At 43.7% G+C, this 19,505-nt stretch overlaps 1 protein-coding gene across 2 annotated transcripts in view; it reads left to right on the top strand.

Moving 5' to 3' along the window:
• The window catches only part of snx29 (sorting nexin 29), a 556,462-nt gene that overhangs the window by 500,793 nt on the left and 36,164 nt on the right, over positions 1 to 19,505 (top strand). The gene's annotated exons all lie outside the window — the stretch shown is intronic.

Below are 19,505 nucleotides of genomic sequence, written 5' to 3'. Positions count from 1 at the left end.
TATTAAAAACTGAGCACTGTTTAAAACATAAGGCAGAAAAGAGTATCCTGCAAGATTCATTATCATCTTTTGCAAAATAATGATCACTGGAGCATTTGGCATTTAACATTCAAGTAATGTTCAGTGGCTCAGACTGGCAAGTTAGACGTTTTGCTGTTTTGTTGTGCATTGGAGTTTTATTTCTGCCGTAAAATTCAATATGTTGGCTGCACCATTAGAATAATTCCCTTTGTTACATTGACCAGTCCTTGAAATCTGCACGGAGTCTTTATTGATTCTCCACATTTTACGATTTCCACTAATGAAAATAAAGACCAATGTCAATAATTAAATAATTGCACTCATATTTGCTCAGCACTGGTCGAGATCTGGGACTATTTGGTGCAATATGAATTTGGATGAATTCACATTGTAAGGGCACGCTATTGCCAAGGACACGGCAGCCATCGAATTGATAGAGGATGTGTGGGAGGATGAGTCGTCCCATTGAGGTGTGCCATCATATAACTTGCTGGTGCTGTTTCATTGTTAATTAAGTAATTGTAAATCTTTTTTTATTGTCGTGACTACTCTGTATTAAAAAAAATTGAAGAGAATGAATTTAAAGTGTTCCTTCACAAATGTTTAATAAATGCATTGTGGTGGTGGTTCATTGCACAGCACACATGCTCTAATCAAAGCAGAAAATGCTTGTAACATTTAGCAGGGTTGGCAGCATCTGTGGAAAGAAACCCTACATTAATGTGGCAAAGGCCAAAGGAACTTTGTCAGAACAGTTCTCTGATCTTTACAGATGCTGCCTTACCTGTTGAGTATTTCTAGCATTTTCTGCTTTTATTTCCTATTTCTAGCATCTGCATTTTTCAATTTCTAGATAATCAAGTACTAAAAATCAAATGGTCTGTTTCACACTATAAAGTTGAACAGATAGGAAACCTTCATCTGAAGAGACATAAACAGCACACTAAGGGGTGATGGAATTTCAAAGATTTTCTTTTGTACTTTGAGGCAACCAAAGCCATTTTCTTTGATCCTCGAAATAAATTGGGATTCCCTACCCAGCTTCTTCATACATCTCCCTGGCAACTATCTGGTACAGTCTGGCCTCTGTAGCATTGGGAATGACACCAGCTTCGGCAGTGACCACACTGACACTCGCAGTAGGGTGTATACATTTTATTTACAGTGGTAAGAAAGTCCAGGACCGTATGGGGCGCTGAGCTTCACCATTCGGGCGCATGTACGGGAGGACTAGCGATCTCAGGGTTGTTCCGTCAGCTCAGTCTTGGTCTTCGGAGGAGAAGGGGTGGCCATCTCAGGCGAGTCTCCCTGCAGTTCACCCTTGCCTGAAGAGGAGTCGCTGGCAGTCTCACGTTCATCCTGGTGGCTCAGCTTTGCGCCTGGTATTAATAATTGCACATTAGCACTTGTGCCTTCCAATACCAAGGCAATTGTCTCTAGAATGTATTCCTTAATCATCCCTGCCTCACTACCTCTCTTTCCTCGTGGGACAAGTATTTTTGCCATTTAGCGTAACATCACCTTACAATACAATACAATACAATACGATATATCTTTATTGTCATTGTACAGGGGTACAATGAGATTGTTAATGCGACTTCCATACGATGCAATAAATTAATTAGCTAATCAACAGAAATTTAGACAACCCAGAGAAACAAATTTAGAAACAGTTAAAAACAGTATAAAGTGCAAATAGGTCTGTGCCGGGTCGATATGCGACATGACCATCCGCCTCAGCAGGACCGGTTCAGAACAGCTATGGCCCTGGGGATGAAGCTGTTCCTGAGTCTGGAGGTGCGGGCGTAGAAGGCCTTGTAGTGTCTGCCAGATGGTAGAAGTTCGAACAGACTATTGCAGGGGTTTGGGGAGTCTTTATGAATGCGGGTGGCTTTCCTGAGGCATCGTGTGTTGTAGGTGCTCTCCAAGGCTGGTAGCTGTGTCCCGATAATCCTCTGAGCTCTGTAGACTACCCGCTGAAGAGCTACCCTCTCTGCTTCCATGCAGCTGAGATACCACATAGAGATGCCATGCGTTAGGATGCTCTCTATGGTGCAGCGGTAGAAGGTCGTTAGCAGCTGTTGGGGCAGACCAGTCTTGTTCAGTGTTCTCAGGTGGAACAGTCGTTGGTGCGCCTTCTTGACCAGCGCATGGTGTTAGTGGACCATGTGACGTCCTCCGAAATGTGAGTGCCCAGAAACACTCTCTCCACACTGTCCCCGTTGATAAAGATCGGGGCGTATTCCCCATTATGTGACCTTCGGAAGTTGATGATCAGCTCCTTGGTCTTAGAGGTGATAGGGACAGGTTGTTATCTGAGCACCAGTCCACCAGGTTCTGCACCTCCGCTCTGTACTGTGTTTCATCACCGTTGGTGATCAGCCTGATCACCGTTGTGTCGTCTGCAAACTTGACAATGGTGTTGGTGTCGAATGCAGGAACACAGTCGTGTGCGAATAGGGAGTAGAGCATGGGGCTCAAAACACAGCCCTGTGGTGTGCCGGTACTCAGGGTGATAGTGGAGGACAGGTGCGGGCCCATTCTCACTGCCTGCGGTCGCTCCAGCAGGAAGTCCAGGATCCAGTCGCATAACGACGAGCTGAGGCCTAGCTGGTGGAGTTTGGTGATGAGCTTGGTGGGGATGACCATATTGAAGGCAGATCTATAGTCAATGAATAGCATCCTCACGTACGTGTCCTGTCTCTCCAGGTGAGTCAGGACATTGTGAAGAGCCAGAGAGATGGCGTCCTCTATGGATCTGTTTGCCCTGTATGTAAATTGATGCGAGTCCAGTGAGGCAGGGATGCTGGATTTGATGTGTGAGAGGACCAACCTTTCAAAGCACTTCATGATTAGCGGAGTTAGGACAACCGGACGGTAGGTTCAGGTTGGCGATTTTTGTTTTTTTCGGCACCGGCACTATGGTAGCCGACTTCAGGCACTTGGGGACCTTAGCCAGAGATAACGACAGCATAGCTCAGCGTAAGATTTTGTATGATCTTAATCTGCTTCTTGGAGGTCGCTGATGACTTGTTTTCACTCCAGATGTGGCTGATAAGGTCTTTGCAGGATCTGCAAACTCTACCAAGGGGGCAATAGGTGCTTGATGTGATGGATCGTTCTGTGCTTTTTCATTGAGTTTTGTGTGGTCTTTACAATATCTTGTTGAAAAGCTTTGTCTTCAAAGATGCTACTCCTCCACCTTGGTCAGCGGCCAAGGATTTTCATGCCCCTCTGAGGGTTTGAGAACGTCCTCCAGGAAATCTAAATGTAACAGAGCTCAGAAGAGAGTACTTGTTTCAGGCATGGTGGCTCACTGGAGCTGGCCGATCACATTGCCTCAGAGAGCACGTTCAGTTATCCTGCCAATGGATTCGAAGAATTTTGCAGGGAAGATGTTTGTAGTGCCTTAGAGGTGCCGGTTGTTGAAGTGCTGCATTTCTGTAGCACACAGGAGAACAGGGATCATTGCTATGAATGGACTGTAAGTATAGCACAGGGTTTGAGGTCTTGATCTTCAAACACTAATTTCCTCAGATAGCCAAGGACTCATCTAATGCATTGGGGAAGATGGTGAATTTTGCTGATAATATTTGCCTTCATTAGAGGTGGCAGCCAGAAGGTTGAAAGTGATCCGTGTTTTCTAGAATCCCATCATAGACCTCTATTGTTGGGGAGTGATATTGAGCCAGTTGGTAAAGGACATTTGCCTGAATGATGTGCAATTTAAGGTTCTTACACTTTCATATTTCAGTGAACAAGTCAATGATGGCTTAGACCTTAGCTTCCAAGTGTGCAGTTACAGAAGTCTCATCTGTGAATTATAGCATAATGACTGAGATTAGAGTGATTTTTGTTCTAAAATGGAGGTGGCAAATAATAAATAGTTCCACATTAATTAGTTCCATTCCACTGAGGAGCCTGTTAGAGGTGAGGTGAAATATTTCCGTTTGAAGGTTGTGCAGTGGTTGGGAGTGACATCAACAAAAAAATCACCACTGCATCCAACGCACTAGCATAGTCTTTGTTGTCCAAGGAAAAGAGTGCAGATCAAGACCTCTATTGAGATTTGGTCTTTGGCCAACCTGTGGGTTCAAATCACAGCTTTGTGTATCATCATGCAGCGGTGGAAAAAAGAGATGAATTTTGATTGCAACCACATTTAAGAAGGTTTCTCCACAATCCTTCTTTGTGACAGGTTTTTGTGAGATGTGCAGTAGATAATAAATTCACCACATGTGTATCTCATCGCTCTTCAGGGATCTTTGGTACATTAGCTACCAACAGGTCTTTTACGATACGATGTGATACAATATAACTTTATTTATCCCAGGAGGGAAATTGATCTGCCAACAGTCATAAAACACAGGATACATGAAACATGAAATTAAAGTGATGAGTGAAAAGGAGAATTGGGGATGTGCAAAGATTGGGGAGAAGGGGGGGGTGGGGGGAGAAGGGGAGTCAGTCTACCCCACAACAGAAGGGGAAGGAATTTTCACTGGTTATCAATTTTTCTGAAGGAAATAAGTAATTTCCCTGCAAAACTGCTGAATTTTTCTGAAAGTGTGTTTAGGTGCCCTGGGCAAGTGGAAGACACTATGACATAGCACACTTCAAATCCTCTTGTTACTAAAATAAATAAGTGCAGAATTTGCTGAGTTATTATCAGTGTTATTTTCAGTGTTAAAATGAGCATCTTTGAACAGTATCACAGGATTATGTTAGCTTAGTCCAAAGATTGGAGTCTGCAGCAGACCGTATATGCCTGCGCTGATTCCTGAAGTATGTTCGTAACCAGTTAATGGGAACGAGGTAGGAAGCCATCTTCATCCATTCCAATAATCTCCTGCATGGCATCAGGAACTGGTGTAAATGCAGCCATGTTGTTAGTCAAACAACTGGTTAAGTTGTGTGCCCAAGTCAGCTGGTTGACAAAATAACCAAGAAATTCTGAAATCATTCAGATTGGGTAAAATAATTTTTTTAATACAAAAAGTGTAAATGAAAACAGCATAAAAGCCCACTTATGAACATAAAATATTTGAATTAACTCAAATAGTTAGGAAAAAGCTGGATTAGTTCTGCTCAATGGGGGGAGCTGGCCATTGTGGGCACATCTGTGAGCAGATTGCCCACGTGCAAGTGGAAGCAAGTCCCACAAAGTCATTCCTGCTCACTGGATCCCACGAGGAGTCCGCTTTGAAAGGCTGGCATTAAAGGACTTCTGTATTCATAATTCCTGGACATTGGTGTTCACATGGAAGTATAGTTGCAGACCAGTAATTACATTTGCAGGTACCGACATAACCGCATAAAATTCAGATAAACCTTGATAGACAAATACATTTAGACCAAATCATTTGCAAAGTACAGTGATTCCAAGGGGTGTAAAAGAATGGAAGTCCTGGAATTTTAATGGGTGATATACAGAATAAAGAGAGGGGGGAAATCACTACAGTTGAACAGGTTCAATATACTGAATAAATTTAGATAATTGCATGGAAAGGTTACTGCTTAATTGACATAGCCAACATTCTAGCACTGTATTGAATGATATTCCTGCTTTAACATTCGCAAATCTTCATGAAATATTCAAGCAAACCAATCTTCCTTCCAATGTCTCCATCTACACTTCACCCTGCCTTGGCAAGGCCACCAGTATAATTAAGGACCGGTCTCATAACGGTCACTCCCTCTTCCCTGCTCTCCCATCAGGCAAGAGGTAGAGAAGTTTGAAAATGCATACCTCCAGATTCGAGGACAATTTCTGCCCAGCTGTTATGAAGGAACTGAACCATCCACTCACCAGCTAGAGAGTGGTTGGTCCTGGCTCCTATCTACCTCATTGGAGACTTTCAAACTACCTGTAATCGAATTTTACTGAACTTTATCTTGCACTAAACGTTATACCCTTCATCCTGTATAACGTTTAACCTGTAACACTGTAGCGTGTTCTTGGCTTAATTTTGATCATGTGCAGTCTTTTCACTGACTGGATGGCACGCAAAAAAAAAGGCCTTTCACTGTACCCGGTCCTCGTGACAATAATAAACTAAATTAAACTACACTAAAGTAGACCTTTAGTTCAATAATCACCACTTGTGGTGCTCATTTTTAGTTGAGGTAGTTTTGATTTTCTTGATGCATATGAGAGGAAGTGAAACACCCCTGAACTGTAACGCAGCAAAGTTGCACTGCCATTTGCTTTGGTTCATATTATTCCGTTGCTTTCCTCATGTTCAATCCAATTATCTTAGGCCAGAGGTCGGCCAGATCCGGCCCGTAGCCCAAAATCATCCGGCCCGCAGGCTTTGTTTTTTTTCAGTCATCTAGACTTCCGCCATTTTTTTTCCATCATCTAGACTTCATCTAGGACTTCCACCATCTAGAATCCTAGAACAAGCGCAGACAGTGAGCGTGGGAAAACTACAATTATCTGTGGGGGAAAGCGACTCTCTCTTACTTGTTTTTGTACAGTAACTGCAATGAGACAGACAAACAGACAGACAGAGGGGCGAGCGTAGTTTTAATACCAGTGTCTCAAACTAACTGCTATGTTCAGTAGACATAATAATGCTTATCAATATAAATATAAGTTTAGTTAGTATGTATTATTATTACCTCCATTTATCAACTATGGCGATAGATGCGGCCCCGCCATCTGCTCACAGACATGGGTCCTGGCCCCTGTGCAGAACAAGGTTGGCCACCCCTGTCTTAGGCAGAAGACTTTCTCCTTCACTATTTGAAAAATTGAATTCCTTTTATGGTAGTTCAGCGGTAGGTATCCCAGTGGCTACTTCCCTTTTACCTTCCAATCGAGAAGCTCTCAGTTCAAATCCTAATTGAGGGATTTCAGAATAAACTCCCAACAAATGTGAAGGAAAATAACTGCAGATGCTGGTTCAAATCGAAGGTATCCCAAAATGCTGGAGTAACTCAGCGGGTCAGGCAGCATCTCAGGAGAGAAGGAATGGATGACATTTTCGGGTCGAGGCCCTTCTTCAGACTCAACAAATGTGATGTTCAGGGGTTGGCATGGAGTCAGATTTGCTTGAATTGAGACCCATCTTTTTTCTGGAGTGAGTGAGCAAGATTTCATGTAAAAATGTAAATGTAAAAAAACTTTATTGTCACTACACAAAGTACAGCAAAATTAAAGCAGTCAAGATGATGCAATCACACACAGCAGACAGTACAAAGGATAAACCTTTATCCATAACAAGCTAAACCTAATGTACTGAATTAAAATATCTGGTCGACTATAGCTGTAGCTGTAATTACAGCTGTAAATGTAATTCGCCCAACAGAACTCAACATTAACAAGTTGACAAAACAAACAAAACACACTTAAATAGCACTGAGCTGGAGAGCTTAAAGCCGCTGCGTCTGAGCACACCGCCATTGCTATCAATGGCACTGCGTGAAGAAAAGTAGGGTAAATCTCTCCAGTGGTGTGGCTAATATTTACCCCGAATCAAACCCCATAAATCTCAATATCGAGCCATGGTCAAACACTGTTGCAGCCACATTTTCCAAAATATCCAAAAACCATCACACTTTAAATAAAGTACAACATCCGAATGTCATAAAAATGTCTCATAGTTTCAAGTTTTTGTTTCACAGCAGAACGTTGGGATGCTGTCAACATCTATAGCCTTGAGTGCCAAGCTGGACAGTATCACATGATTTTTCCACACTGTTGTGAAGTTAAATGTTAAAATAAAAACAGCAACTGGTATTTATATATGGAGGGAATATGGACAGCCAAATTTTGGGTGAAATAATAATGTCAGAAGGGACACTACAAGTCAAGTCAAAGATACAAAAGCATGAAGAGATCAAGTAAGAATAAAACCTTTTGATGAGTGGAATATGGGGAGAGTCAGGCTTCAGTCGAGAATGTTTAATTGTCATATGTACCGAAAGAGAACAATGAAATTCTCTGTAAATGCAATAGATAACATAAACAACAAAAAAGGAGCTTGTCTCTTGGGTGAGCAGAGTGGCAAGATCTTGTACAGCAGGGTTGAGTCTGAGTCAATGGCCAGGATCACGATGGAGTCAGTGAAGAGTAAGTGCAGTTTTTGAGTAGATGCCAGAGCATGGCTTTGATGTGCAGCTGAAGGAAAGCTTGACTCATCCATGACAACTTTGGACTTTAATGCTTGACAGCAGAAGTTGATTACGGGGTTGAGGAAAATGTTAAAGCAATGGAAGTGAGTGACGTTGACGTACATCCTTTGAGTGAATCATCAAGGAGCGTTATGAAGGCTGAGACCAAGGTCAGATCATTGTCTACCTCCTTTAGAGTTGCACATTCTGCAGCATCCATTATACATCAGCAGAGTTACAGCTCTAGTCCTGTCGGGGCAGTGTGATCACACAATAACACCACAAACTGAAATTTAGATGTAGGAGGCATTGACACTATAACCTTAAATATTTGGACAAAAGCAGGAGATGCTGCAAATAAGTAACTGTGGACTTTACAGACAGATGAACATTTTGAGTTGTCATTGGAAACAAGAAGGATTATAGAGGAGCAGTGTTTTATAATTACAGTGCTTATGAGACTTTTAGACAGGTAAATGGATAGAAAAAGTGTGGAAGGATATGAGCCAAATAGAAGCAAATGGAAGTAGTCTTAACTAAAACACGGAAACACCAGCTCTGCTCAGAGGTTGACCGCCTAGTATATTTACAGGATTTAATATTTTTGATTTAGATTCCTCTGGATTTCGATTTTTTTATAAATATCAAATATCTCAGGTGTCTTGACACCAATGGAGACATTTCAGTCATTAAACCAAAGTGGCCTGTGATAGGAACCAATGTTAATCTAAGGCAGGCAGAATCCATGATGCTCTGGCCAATATTTTCCCTCATCCACAACATTAAAACTAATTAACTAGACATAATCTGTATTGTTGTTTCTGAGATCTTGCTGCAAATAAATTGATTATTTTATTGTCCCAAAAATAATAGTGATTAGACAGCAGAGGTAGTTAATTGGCTGTGAAGCTCTATTGGACATTCTGGGGACATTAAACTGCAATGCACTTTTCTTATTTTAATTCAGTACCATTAGTTTTATCTAGTTTCTGACTGAATTTCTTCTGTCACATTCAATAGAAATTAGATGATTGGATTAGACGAGGACCAGAGGACATAGGTTCAAGGTGAAGGGGAAAAGGTTTAATAGGAATCTGAGGGGTAACTTTTTTCACACAAAGGGCGGTGGGTGTATGGAATAATCTGCCAGAGGAGTAGTTGAGGCTGGGACTATCCCAACGTTTAAGAAATAGTTAGACAGGCACATGGACGGCACGGTGGCGCAGCGGTAGAGTTGCTGCCTTACAGTGAATGCAGCGCCGGAGGCTCAGGTTCGATCCTGACTACGGGCGCCGTCTGTACGGAGTTTGTACGTTCTCCCCGTGACCTGCGTGAGTTTTCTCCGTGATCTTCGGTTTCCTCCCACACTCCAAAGACGTACAGGTTTGTAGGTTAATTGACTGGGTAAAATGTAAAAAAAATTGTCCCTAGTGTGTGTAGGATAGTGTTAATGTGTGGGGATCGCTGGGCGGCGCGGACTTGGTGGGCCGAAGGGCCTGTTTCCGCGCTGTATCTAAATCTAAAAATAAATAAATGGATAGGACAGGTTTGGAGGGATATGGACCAAATGCAGGCAGGCGGGACTAGTGTAGCTGGGACATGTTGTGGGCAAGTTGGGCTGAAGGACCTGTTTCCACGCTGTATCACTCTATGACTCTATGACTATGGATCAAAAATGGGGAAAGGTGATGGCATATTTATTTCTGGAAAGAACATCCCCAAGGATAGAAATTGACAAAACAGTTGTGATGGCAATTAAAAATTCAGACTTAACCTGCCCCAATGTAGGCTTATGTCGAACCAAGCGATACATCATGACGTGAAGTAATTAGAAACATAGAAACAGAAAATAGGTGTAGGAGTAGGCCATTCGGCCCTTCGAGCCAACACTGCCATTCAATATGATCATGACTGATCATCTAGAATCAGTACCCTGTTCCTGCTCAGTCCCCCATATCCCTTGATTCCGTTAGCCCTAAGAGCTATATCCAACTCTCTCTTGAATACATCCAGTGAATTGGCCTCTACTGCCTTCTGTGGCAGAGAATTCCACTGATTCACAACTCTCTGGCTGAAAAGGTTTTTCCTCATCTCAGTCCTAAATGGCCTACCCCTTATTCTGATGCTGGGCACAGGAAAATATTTGATTTTAATCAGTTTCATCACATGATATGTGGTTTGTCGGACTTTTTAAAATGAATTATAGGCTCATCACTTGCCTCTGAGATGAAAACAAACTTGCTATTCATATGCTGTGATTATAGTATAATTGCTTCAGTTTGAGCACAGTGCAATTGCCTTATTTACAGAAGGGACCAACAACCAGTAATCACTAGCTGTGGCCAAGCATAATATTTGCTCTTCATTGAATGTGCTGGTAATGCTTGCAGAATACCCAGCTAAGTAAGCAGAAGTTGCAGGTAGCAAAGACTACGCTGAAGCAATATGCAGACTTCAGCAGCCGGTCTTCACCCAACTCTGTGAACCATCATAAAGACAAGGGCCTCGACCCGAAAAAACGTCACCCATTCCTTCTCTCCAGAGATGCTGCCTGACCCGCTGAGTTACTCCAGCTTTCTGTATCTATCTTCAGTTTAAACCAGCATCTGCAGTTCCTTCCTACACGTAAAGAAGATTGATCTGTAGCAGGAATTCCACACCTGATTGTACTGCCCGACAGGAAGCTTCCAAAGTGGAACAGTTCCGTAACAATTCATATCTGAATTTAAATCCTGCTGAGAAACACAAAGCATTCAAATCTGGTCGAAGGAATATTCTCGCTAGTGTTGTTGGGCTTCAATGATATCCACTAACTGGAGAGCAAATATAATAGAGCAGAGCAAGATAGACCACTCGACCCTAAAAAACGTAGTATGTCATGGCACCATTTTAGTAGGCAGAAACTCGCAAAAACATTTTAAAAGAAAAATAACAAAAATCTGTGAATTGATAGATGAGATATATTCTGCATTTTTATGGTACCATCACACATACTGTTCCCCCACAACACTGATTACACTACGAGAGGCATAGCGAACGGTGGGTTTTGCTTACTAAAATGTCGGACGTTACGCTCCTTTGCGTGCTACACTTCAGTGTAGGTGATTTCGACGGAGTTGTTCATCTTGCTCCTCTGGTATCTTTGCTGGAGAGGCAAGAACAATTCGATACAGATTTCAACCAAATTCGTTTCAGCTTTCTTGAATATTTGCTGGAGCATTGAACCACAAACCATTCATGTGGAGGAAGGAACTGCAGATGCTGGTTTACACCCAAGATGGACACAAAAAGCTGGAGTAACTCAGCGGGACAAGCAGCATCTCTGGAGAGCTGCTGGTGACGTTTCAGGTCGAGACCCTTCTTCACACTGAGAGTCAGGGGAGAGGGGAGACACAGAGATAAGGAAGGGTAAGGTGTGAAAACTATTCATGTTGTCTTTCACAATCTGGTTGTAATGACATTGAACTTGCTGCCATGTTTCGTGAACAGCACACTCACTCTGTTACCCTGCCCTCAACTACTGGGTCCTCTGCCGCTTGCTACTCAGAGTCCAAGTGGCTGCTGTTTACAGACAAGCATTTGTGCCTGAGCTCTTAGACCACAGACACTTCAAAATCACGCAACTTTCCATCTCCCGTACTGTAGCAACTGGGGTACAGGAGCGAGCAGACCATGGGCACTGGAGGCTCACGCCTGGCTGGTGGATAGTGCTGGGTATTTGTATGTCATTTATCTTCTGTAGATTACGTCTTCATTGTGCCTCTGTGGGAATTGAGCTCTTTTTAATTTAGAGATACAGCGCGGAAACAGGCCCTTTGGTCCACTGAGTCCGCACCGACCAGCGATCCCTGCACATTAACACTACCCTACACACACTTGGGATAATTTACACTTATGCCAAGCCAACTAACCTAGAAACCTGTACATCTTTGGAGAGTGGGAGGAAACCAAAGATCTCAGAAAAAAACCCACACAGCTCATGGGGAGAACGTACAAACTCCTTACAGACAGCACCCGTAGTTGGGATCGAACCTGGGTCTCTGGCGCTGCAAGCACTGTAAGGCAGCAACTCTACCACTGCACCACCGTGACCAGCTTTCTTGGAACTATCTCTTGTTGATAATTTTTGTTTCTGTTTCTTATTCCCCATTACACTATCTCCATATATTGAAAAAAATGCTGTCAAATTTGGGAAAATGTACTTAAGAGTTTTTTTTAAAAAGGCTGCTGAATTGAACACCTGCTCTGTGGGGTTCCTTTAAGCATTGAGTCAAATATATTGACCTCTCGGTTCTCTTCATAAAATCCAACCATTCATCTGATAACTGTGTCTCACAGCTGGGAGCTCAACAAAGAATAAGAAAATTTGAGACAATACACTGTTCAGTTGAATCTATTTACTTTGTTTCTAAATAATCTATAATACTAAAACTCTCGTTTGTTTGTTTGTTTGTTCCTGAACTACAGCCAAAACTGTACATGATAGCGTGACAATTTTAGGCCCACCTTACTCACCGTCGTCCCTTTGGTGCTAATGGAAGAAGTTTCATTGAAATCGGTGTTATATTTTAAAAGTTATTCACATTTTAAAGGAGAGGTTGCTGCACCAATGCAGGAGAGGTTTGGGCCCAATGGGTCCACTTGATCTAGTACCCCATTAAACACATCGTAGCACATCCATTTTCATTGCAGAGTTTGGTATTTTTTATTGATATGGCACGACATGTTATATTTTGGTCATTAGATGACTAGGGATTCAAAAGGTTTGACCTCAATTTACGAAGATACTGGAAATCACTGCTTTCTTATTCATTAAAAAATAAATATCATTAACTCCCAGAAACTACATATTCTCTCCCTTGAAATCAATTATAATGCTGAGCAGATAATCCTCTATATACACCGATCAGCGAAAACATTATGACCATTGACAGGTGAAGTGAATCACATTGATTATCTTGTTACAATGGCACCTGTCAAGGGGTGGGATATATCAGGCAGCAAGTGACCAGTCAGTTCTTGAAGTTGATGTGTTGAATGCAGGAGAAATGGGCAGGAATAAAGACCTAAGCGACTTTGACAAGGGCCAAATTGTTATGGCCAGATGACTGGGTCAGAGCATCTCTGAAACGGCAAGGCTTGTGGGGTGCTCCTGGTCAGCAGTGGTGAGTACCTACCGACAGTGGTCCGAGGAGGGACAAACCATAAACCGGCGACAGGGTGTTGGGCGCCCAAGGCTCCTCGATGCACGAGGGCAACGAAAGCTATTCCGTCTGGTCCGAACCGACTGTAGGAAGACGACAAGCCGGTGGAGGCAGTGTGATGCTCTGGGCAATGTTCTGTTGGGAAACCCTGGGTCCGGCCATTCATGTGGACATCAATTTGACACGTGTTACCTACCTAAACATCGTTGCAGACCAGGTACACCCCTTCAAGGCAATGGTATTTCCTGATGGCAGTGGCCTCTTTCAGCAGGATAATGCACCCTGCCACACTGCACACATTGTTCGGGAATGGTTTGAGGAACATGATGAAGTGTTCATGGTGTTGCCCTGGTCTCCAAATTCTCCAGACCTCAATCCGATTGAGCATCTGTGGGATGTGCTGGATCGACAAGTCCGATCCACGGCGGCTCCACCTCGCAACTTACAGGACTTGAAGGATCTGCTGCTAATGTTTTGGTGCCAGATACCACAGGACACCTTCAGGGGTCTTGTAGAGTCCATGCCTCGGCGGGTCGGCGCTGTTTTGGCGGCACACGGAGGACCAACAGCATATTAGGCAGGTGGTCATAATGTTTTGGCTGATTGGTGTATATATCCACTCAGATCTGTGATATTTTCTGCTTAAAAGATCAACTATTTTCCCATTCTGCCCATGATAAGTGACATTCTGAGGCTAGAAATATTTTGAATGGTGGTTTACAAAAAAAAAGTGCTAGAGTAACTCAGCGGGTGCGGTGGCATCACTGGAGGATATGGAGAGGTGGCGTTTCGGGTCGGGACCCTCTTCACACTGATTGTAGTAAAGGGATGAAAGCTCGTAAAGATGTGAGGGCAAGACAAAGCCTGGAAAATGATTGGTGGATACAGATGAGGGAAATTTGATCGGCTGATGGGTGGACAAAGACTTGTGGTAAAATGGAGACAAAAGGTGTAAAATTAGAATTAGAGTGAAATCATAATAATAATAATAATAATAATGCATTACATTTATATAGCGCTTTTCAAACACTCAAAGACGCTTTACAGGGATTTCTAGAACATAGAGAAGTGAATAAATAGATAAATAAGTAAACGAACAGAGAAAGGAGACAGAAGGTGAGGTGACCTTCAGTGGTTGAAGGCAGTGCTGGGGAGGTGAGACTTCAGTGATGTTTTGAATGTGGTGAGTGAGGAGGAGTCTCTGACGGTTTGGGGTAGTGAGTTCCATAGAGTTCATCATAATCATAATCATACTTTATTAGGCAAGTATATTTTGCAACAGACAAGGAATTTGATTTGCCATACAGTCATAACAATAAAAAGCAACAAGACACACAAAACACATTTTAACATGAACATCCACCACAGTGACACCACATTCCTCACTGTGATGGAAGGCGAAAAAATAGTTCAATCTCTTCCCTTCTTTGTTCTCCCGCGGTCGGGGGCTTCGAGCCTTCTGTTGACAGGGCGATCATGGCTCCCGTAGCCAGCGGTCGGACCTTCCACGTCGGGGCGATCAAGCTCCCGCATCGGGGGGATCTCAGCTCTCCCACGCCGGGCGATCGGACCCCGGGTCGGGGCTGGTCGAACCTGCTGCGACTTTGGAGCTTCCTGACATCAGTCTCTACCCGAGACTGTGAGGTACTCGATGTTGAAATCCGCAGGCCGCGGTTGGAGCTGCGGGGCTCAAAATCAGTCTCGAACAAGGCCTCCAGCTCCATGATGTTAGGCCGCAGAGCGACCGGAGATACGATTCGGAAAACAATCGCATCTCCGGCAAGGTAAGAGATTGAAAAAAAAATTCTCCCCCACCCCCCACATAAAACCACCCAGAGAACCAGAGTGAAGCCAGAGGAAGGGATCGCCTTCAAATAGGATGAGGGGAAGAGGGAAGGGTGGGGGGATAGTGGGAGAAATAGATGCGCACCAGGGTGGGGCACAGGGAAGAGAGAGGGGAAAATCATCGCATTCGATGTTCATACCGTTAGGTTTAGTTTAGAGATAGTTTAGGTTGTGAGCCACCCAAGTGGAATATGAGGTGCTGTTCCTCCTGTTTGCCTGTTTCCTCACCCTGGCAATGGACGATACCCTGGACAGAAAGTAGGGCGGCACGGTGGCGCAGCGGTAGAGTTGCTGCCTTACAGCGCTTGCAGCACCAGGGACTTGGGTTTGATCTTGACTACGGGTGCTGTCTGTACGGAGTTTGTACGTTCTCCCCGTGACCGTGTGGGGTTTCTCCGACATCTTCGGTTTCCTCCCACACTCCAAAGACGTACAGGTATGTAGGTTAATTGGCTTGGCGTATGTGTAAAAAAATTGTCCCTAATATGTGTAGGATAGTGTTAATGTGCGGGGATCGCAGGCCGGAGCGGACCCGATGGGCCAAAGGGCCATCCACGCTTTTTTCTTCAAACTAAACTAAAGTATGGGTATGGAATTGGGAAGGAGTGTTAAACTGGTTAGCAACCAGAAGATCCAGTAGGCCTTGGCAGACCCAGCGCAAATGTTTAGGGAAACGGTCACCTGGTCTACACCTGGCCTCACTGATGTCAAGGAGCCTACAACAGGAACACTGAGTGCAGTAGATGAAGTTACAGGGGGTGCATGTGAACCTCTGCCTCCCCTGAAGGACAACTAGGGTCCTTGGATGGATGTGAGGGAGGAGGTGCAGGGTGTTGCATTTCCTACAGTTGCGCGGAAAAATATCTGCGGAAGAGGTGGTTTGGGTGGGAATGGATGAGTGAACCAAGGAATTACAGAGGGCGTGGTTTCAACGGAGAGCAGAAAGTAGTGGGAATGGGAAGATGTGACTAGTAGTGGGATTACATTGAAGGTTGCAGAAACGTCAGAAAACGTTGTGTGTGGAATGCAGTGGTGGGGAGAAAGGTGAGGATCCTTGTCCTCCTTGTCTGCTATCCTTGTCCTGACTGGAAGGAGAGATGTCAGAGATCGTCCAAATAAATATTGTGCTCAGGGTGAAGTTAGCACCTCATATTCCAATTGGACAGCTTACAACCCAACGGTATGAACATTGAATTCGCCAGTTTTAGATAACAACCCTCTCCCAGTCTTCTGACCTAGGAGAGGTCGGAATGAGGTCCTGACCTCCCATATACTTTATTGGAGACCTTCGAACTTATCATTAATTGGGCTTTATATTGCACTGAATGTTATGCCCTTTATCCTGTATCTGTACACTGTGGACAGCTTGATTGTAATCATGTCTAGTCTTTTCGTTGACTGGTCAGCACGCAACAACAGTTATCACCTCCTTCGCACACGTGATGATAATAAACTAAACTAAACTACCTATATGTTAAGATGCTACAAAACGTAGCCATAGTGGTGATGTTGATGGAACTTGGGGTAAAGAAAATCAGATGATGACAGCATAGCACTTTACTTAGTTAACATGTCTGCTCTTAGTATCCGAGTAAGAGTTATTAAAGATGAGAAGTTGATGAATCACCTTGTTTTGAAGCTTATGATATGATGGTCAGTGCCTCCATCAGTGTCATGATGTATAAAGAACTTGTCTTCTGGGACTTTCCTTCCAGTGAAATGCCAGCTCTTCATCAAGGAGAATGGGAAAAGGTAAGACTTGAGATTTTTAAGGTATACAGAATACAGAGAATACAGAGAATACAGAGCTTTATTTGTCATTCGGTACCGAGGTACCGAACGAAATTACATTTCCAGCAGTCACACAAAAAAAAGAACACAAGACATATGACCCCAACACAAATAGATCAAGTGGACCCATTGGGCCCAAACCTCTCCTGCATTGGTGCAGCAACCTCTCCTCCCCCCCCCCCCCCCCTCCCCCCTCCCCTCCCCCTCTCCTCCCCTCCCCCTCCTCCTCCAGCCACCTACAGCCCCCTCCCCCTCTCCCTCTCCTCCCCTCCCCCTCCCCCTCCAGCCCCCTCCTCCCCCCCTCCTCCCTTCCCTCCCCCCTCCTTCCCTCCCCCTCCCCTTCCCCTCCCCCCCTCCGTAGGAGATAGATTGAAACTTTAAAATGTGAATAACTTTAAAAATATAACACCGATTTCAATGAAACTTCTTCCATTAGCAACAAAGGGATGACGGTGAGTAAGGTGGGCCTAAAATTGTTGCGTTATCGTGTACCGTTTTGGCAGTAGTTCAGGAACAAACAAACAAACAAATGAGAGTTTTAGTATATAGATGTGGGAATTGATAGGATACATCGTCTTAATATGAATATGAATAAGTTTATTGGCCAAGTATGCATATGCAAGGAATGTGCCTTGGTGCTCCACTCACAAATGACAACACAAACATACAGTTAACAATTTAGAATAAAGCATAACCACATCAAAACAATAATGACACACCATTATATCAAAATAAACTAGTGAAAATAAACCAGAGCAAAAAAGAGACTACAGACTTTGGATATTGAGTAGAACCATCACTCGTGGAAAGAAGCTGTTTTTATGTCTGGCTGTGGCTCCTTTGACAGTCCGGAGTCGCCTTCCAGAGGGAAATGCTTCAAATAGTTTGTGGGCAGGCTGAGAGGGGTCAGAGATGATCTTGCCCGCTCACTTCCTGGCCCTTGCAGTGTACAGTTCGTCAATGGGGGGAAGGTTGCAGCCAACAACCTTCTCAGCTGTGCGAACGATTCGTTGCAGCCTCCGGATGTCGTGCTTGGTGGCCGAGCCAAACCAGACCATGATGGAGAAGGTGAGGACGGACTCAGTGATAGCAGTATAGAATTGGACAACGCTGCTGCTCCATCTGCGAACTTTGGGGCCTGAATAATACCGTGTCATTTCATGGTTTAGAAATTCCTATCTACTATCATTTGATGATTCACATTTATTTAAATATACCATGCCTTTCAGTGGCATGAAATTCACCAGATTGTTCCCCCCTCCTCAAAAAACATAAGTACCTTTGGAGAATATGTTACACATGCTAGCTCCACAAGAATGATGCTGGCTTCCAGCAAACTGCCAAATCAAATGCCTTATACAAATGTGCCTGACAGAGTTACGCATAACAAATTAGATCATTTTTTAAATAATGTATCAAGTTGTCTTATTAAATGCATCCCATTACTAATTGATGGTTTGATCTTAGGGGGGGGGGAAATCCCAGAATTTTCTCCATTCCCCAGGGCTCTTTGTTTGAAGCAATGAATTAACCGGCTTTAGTTTAAAGTTGACACTGTTGAGACATGAGCAATTAGAAAGACAACTAGTACCTTCAGCATCTTTAATATGACAACATGGCCCAAGATGCTTCACCAGTGTAATCAGAATGAATTTGACACAGGTCTCGTGAAGTACTGCAATAATTATGAGAAGCAATGTCAGTGGGATGGGTTTTAAAGACTGTCTTAACAAAAAAGAGACAGAAAGGGAAGAGAATTCTGGATCTCAGGGAGCAGGCTGTGGAAGGAGGGATGGATGATCAAGGGGCAGAATTGAATGAACAATTTAGAGGGTGGCATTGCAGACATTAGGAACGATGAGATTTGAAAATGAGGATTTCAGATTTAAAATTAAGGTATGGTTTAACTGGCATTAAGGCAGACGCAAAATGCTGGAGTAACTCAACAGGACAGCCAGTGTGAAGAAGGGTCTCGACCCGAAATGTCACCCATTCCTTCTCTCCAGAGAGGCTGCCTGTCCCGCTGAGTTACTCCAGCATTTTGTGTCTACGGTTTAAACCAGCATCAGCAGTTCTTTCCTACACATGGTTTAACTGCCATTGAGTATTGGGTGAGCGAGGCTTTGAGTGAATCATGACATGGGAAGAAAAGGTTAACAAAGGATAGAAGATGGGAAGCTGCCAGGGGTGCTAAGCTAGTTATGGCTGGAGGTTTAATGAATAGACATGGATGTGTGTTCTCAGCAGGAGAGCAACTGAGGTTGGGGTGCAACAGGCTAAGTGAAGGCATGGAAGTTCCTTTCTGGGTCAAAGCATCATGATTAGTCCAGTTCAGTCTTGGAGAAATGCCACAGAGAGGTATTGGGATGGTGGTTCGTCAACAGTTTGTGTCAAGGACTAACGAAAACGACCTAGCTTCCCAACATTTAGTTGGGGGGTATTTTTCTTTATCCAAAGTAATATGTCAGACAAGCAGTCTAACAATTGAGAGCAAGGGGAGGGGTCGAGAGTTGGGAGTGAGTTAGA

This window comes from Rhinoraja longicauda, chromosome 21 (genome assembly GCF_053455715.1).
Source record: "Rhinoraja longicauda isolate Sanriku21f chromosome 21, sRhiLon1.1, whole genome shotgun sequence".
NCBI lineage: Eukaryota > Metazoa > Chordata > Chondrichthyes > Rajiformes > Arhynchobatidae > Rhinoraja > Rhinoraja longicauda.
This window is presented reverse-complemented; position numbering and strand designations above follow the sequence as displayed.